This window comes from Theropithecus gelada, chromosome 10 (genome assembly GCF_003255815.1).
Source record: "Theropithecus gelada isolate Dixy chromosome 10, Tgel_1.0, whole genome shotgun sequence".
Taxonomy (NCBI): domain Eukaryota; kingdom Metazoa; phylum Chordata; class Mammalia; order Primates; family Cercopithecidae; genus Theropithecus; species Theropithecus gelada.
This window is the reverse complement of record NC_037678.1, coordinates 29,579,604-29,584,553: the sequence shown is the minus strand read 5'-3', so window position 1 is coordinate 29,584,553 and position 4,950 is coordinate 29,579,604.

Here is a 4,950-nt window from a genome sequence, read left to right as displayed (position 1 = left end):
CAAACAAAGTTAAAATTAACATTAACCCCCCAAATTCTGCTTTGAATACTGTAATTCAAAACCACAATAAGTAGAAACTAGAAACACAACTGATATGAGGAGCCCACTCTAAAAAATGCAGAAATATAAATACAAAACATAATGAAGAGAAACTTTAACCCATAAAACCCTGTATAAACATAGAACAGAATTCTAGATAACTAAATTTTCAACTCTAACTGTGCGTCCATGCACGTCACGAATTTTGAATCCTTTGAATACAGGGCAGCAACATTTCAAAGGAAACACATAATAATTACTCATAAAGAGTTTTAATGAGAAAAGTTTTAAAAATAAGCATTCAAGTAATACTAGAGAAACTTTTAAATTATGCTACAGATACACTGATACGTTGCTGCTTTTTTTTTTTTTTTTTTTTGAGACGGAGTTTCTCTCTTGTTGCCCAGGTTGTAGTGCAATGGCACAATCTCGGCTCACCATAACCTCTGCCTCCCAAGGTCAAGCTATTCTCCTGCCTCAGCCTCCTGAATAGCTGGGATTACAGGCATGCGCCCCCATGCCTCTCTAATTTTGTACTTTTCATAGAGACGGGGTTTCTCCATATTGGTCAGGTTGGTCTCAAACTTCCGACCTCAGCTGATCCACCCCCCTCAGCCTCCTGAACTGCTGGGATTACAGGCGTGAGCCACCGTGCCCAGCGCATTGCTGCTTTTCTTACAAAATGGTAAGGCTGTAATCTAGCCTTTAGAAGAAAAACCTTACGTTTCTAAATACAATAACTATGTATAGTAAATACAGTATAAACATTGATATTTAAAACAAAATTGGGAAGAAGTTGTGCTATTATTCAGGTAAAAGTTGAGGAAACTGGAAGGAAATGCTAATAACATTGTGCCTACAGTTGATGAAACATACAAGACAAATATTTTAGTAAATTATACAATTTATGTATAACACATACATTCGAGCATGTTGTTTTATTTAATTTTATTTATTTATTTTTTGAGACAGTCTCACTCTGTTGCCCAGGCTGATATGCAGTGGCACGATCTTGGCTCACTGCAACCTCCGCCTCCCGGGTTCAAGCAATTCTCCTGCCTCAGCCTCCCGAGTAGCTAGGATTACAGGCACACGCCACCAAGCCTGGCTAATTTTTTTGTATTTTTAGTAGAGTTGGGGTTTCACTATGTTGGCCAGACTGATCTCAAACTCCTGGCCTCGCGATCTGTCCGCCTTTGCCTCCCAAAGTGCTGGGATTACAGGCGTGAGCCACTGTGCCAGTCCTAGAGAATGTTGTTGTAGAACTTCTGAAACTAAGATTACAGACAAATTACAGACATATGACAATTCAGAAAGTGTAAATACAGTCATGGTAATCTACATGTTAAAGAAGACAGAATCAGCCATAAAAAAGGATGAGTTCATGTCCTTTATAGGGACATGGATGCAGCTGAACATCATTCTCAGCAAACTATCGCAAGAACAGAAAACCAAATACCACATGTTCTCACTCATAGGTGGGAACTGAACAATGAGAACACTTGGACACAGGAAGGGGAACATCACACACTGGGTCCTATTGTGGGGAAGGGTAGAGGGGAGGGATAGCATTAGGAGATATACCTAATGTAAATGATGAGTTAATGGGTGCAGCACACCAACATGGCACATGTATGCATATGTAACAAACCTGCACGTTGTGCACATGTACCCTAGAACTTAGAGTATAATAATAAAAAAAGGCAGAATCATAAAATAATAAGTGAGAAATAAGGTAATAATTGGGAATTCAATATATCAGTTGAGCAATGTTCTAATTTTCCTATGGGAAAAGTTTTTGTAAGGAATCCATAAAATGAGTACACACAGTAAACCACCCTACAGTAGAGGTTGTTGGCATATAGAGTTTAAATTTTTCAGATTAGGTTCTAATAAGAAAAAGAAAATTCCTGCATAAAATAATTAGACTTTTAAAAAATATTTAACACAATACTTTCTGCACATAAAGTTTCTCAGTCAAATTTTTTGTAGAATTATGTTTTAAACCTTCATAGGACTTCAAATTATTAAGCAGAAAACATGTGTAATCTGTTTCTGGTGCTCCTGGAATTTCTTTTTTTTTTTTATTGTATGATCCCATTCATATGAAATATCTAGAATATGCAAGTCCATAGAGACAGAAAGTAGACCAGTGACTGCAAGGGGATGAGAAGGAAAGAATAGAGAGTGACAGCTAAAGGATATAGGATTTCCCTTTATCATCACTGCTTCCCCCACAGTGGTGGCAGTTACATAACCTTGTTAATAAGCTAAAAACCAATGGATTGTCAATTTTATTTATGTTTATTTTTGTAGTCTAAGGTCTCGCTTTGTTGCCCAGGCTGGTCTTGAACTCCTGCCTCAAGGGATTGTCCACCTCAGCCTCCCCAGCTGCTGGGATTACAGGCATAAGCCACCATACCCGCTTCTGATTACACACTTAAAAATGGTAAATTTTATTGTATGATATGTATATCTCAGCTGAAAAAAAAAGAACAGGGAGGTCTGTACTGAGATGACATAATCTCCCAATATGTTAAGTGAAGAAAGGTACAGAATAGTGTGCACAATATACTACTATAGTCTTAAAAAAATGTACACACATACGTAAATACTGTCCAGGCATAAAATCTCTGAAAAGTCATATGGGAAACCATAACATTATTTCCTAAAGGGAAGGAACCGTGGGGTGCCTGGGGATATGGTGGTCTGGAAGGAAGACCTAACTTTTCAACACGCTCTTTTGTACCTTTTGAATTTTGTATAGAGCACAACACTTCCTCATTTTGTAATTTAAAGGAAGAAAAAAGGAATACTCTGATGCCTCCCACCCCGTCCCGTCCGGTCGCATCCCTGCGCGGCGCTCTGTTCTGCGCCCACAGCCCCGAGTATTCCCCAGATTGTTCAAGGATGTCAGGTGGGTCGTCAGGGCAGAACCCCGACTTGGTGTGTGTGTGGGAGGAGCTGTGCCCCGCGGGGTCCCCAGTCTCTCTTGTTAGAAATTAAAGGGAGTCCTTGTTAAAATGTTAACCAGTTTATTTCAGCAGTGGTTGGTGAAATGGAAAGCACCCAGCCGTGATTTGTGGTTCACCCTAGGGGCATGAAGGAAAGGCTTTTATAAGGTTCATGAGAAAGCAACCCAAGGTAAAGGATTGGTTACAGTTGATGAAACCCCGTCTCTACTAAAATTACAAAATTAGCCGAGCGTGGTGACGCGTGGTTGTAATCCCAGCTACTCGGGAGGCTGAGGCGGGAGAATCGCTTGAACCTGGACGGAAGAAGTTGCAGTGAGCCGAGATCAGGCCATTGCACTCCAGCCTGGGCAACAAGACTGAAACTCCGTGTCAACAAACAAACAAACAAACAAAAACCCGGCCATTCCCGGCATCCCCTATAGGAGACGGCTTCTCATCACGGCGGACCCTAGAGATGAGGCGCTTCGGGACTACCGCAAGAAGCTGCTTGAGCACAAGGAGATCGACGGCCGTCTTAAGGAGTTAAGGGAACAATTAAAAGAACTTACCAAGCAGTAGGAAAAGTCTGAGAATGATCTGAAGGCCCTACAAAGTGTCGGGCAGATTGTGGGTGAAGTCCTTAAACAGTTAACTGAAGAAAAATTCATTGTTAAAGCTACCAATGGACCAAGATATGTTGTGGGTTGTCGACAGCTTGACAGGCTGTTTTCCTCATCTAAAAAGTTGAATAAAATCTGTTTGATTTAGTTCTCCTAAAAAATAAATAAATAAAAATAAAAAACTGGGCTAAAATACATGAACTAGATTGTTTCCAACAGTTCCTGCAGCTTTGTCAAGTCTACGTTAAAAAATTACATGTATGGATTTATTTCCTGACCCTTAATTCTAGTCCATGAATGTGTATGTATTGATCTTGTATCCTACAACTTTGCAGAATTTGATTGTTGGTGTTAATAGTGTTATCATTACTTAGGATTTTAACTATATGTATGTGTGTACATTATATATAATTATAACATCTCTACATAGAAATAAGCTTATTACTTTTCCAATTGTAGTGTTTCTTTTCTTGTATTGCTCAATTATTCTGGCAAACTTAAAGTTTTTAAGTCTTTCACCATTGCATGTAATGGTAGTTTTGAGTTTTTTATATGTACCTTTTATTGAGGTACATATAAAAGTTTTAGTCTATATATAGTTTACTAAGTGCTCTTATCAAAGTGTTTCAGATTATGTCAAATTTTTTCGCTATTAATTGAGATGATCATGTTCCTTTCTAAAATTCATTCTACTGAGTTGGTATATTGCATTGACTAATTGCAATTGTTAGAGTGAGAAACATTGGAGTTACAACTTTTAATGTTTAAAACAATTCATCAGTGAAACCATCTGGTTCTGGACTTTTCTTGTTGTATGTTTTTGATAACTTATGTGGTCTTTTGCTAGTTACAGGTTGTATTAGACTTATTCAGAGAAATAGAAGCAATAGAATAAATATCTACTTCTATGTCTATATCTGCGTGTGTGTGTTCATATGTGTGTATATATATGTGTGTTAATATATGGGACAGAGATCTTTAGAGTTGTCATGGCGGTGTCTGTGAAGAGGCCCTTTCTCAGCCATCTATGGGCTGGTTTGGAGAACCTTCTGTTCTTCTGCTCACCTCATTTCAATGCTGGCCCTTGTTGGCAGCAGCAAGCTTCTGCCCCTCACCAGAGGAAACAGTGTTACCCCATTAACACTTTTTTGCCAGTCTCCTGTGTGGAGTTCTGCAAAGACAGTAACTGGCAGCCAGATTTGGAAGCCTCAGAGCCATTGCTGGCCATCGCTGCTGCTCCTTATACCCCATGCAACTTTCTGCTCCCCAGATGAGGCACAGAATTATATCTACACAGACGTTCAGCCTTGGAAGGCACCAGATAACAGCCCCAGGAC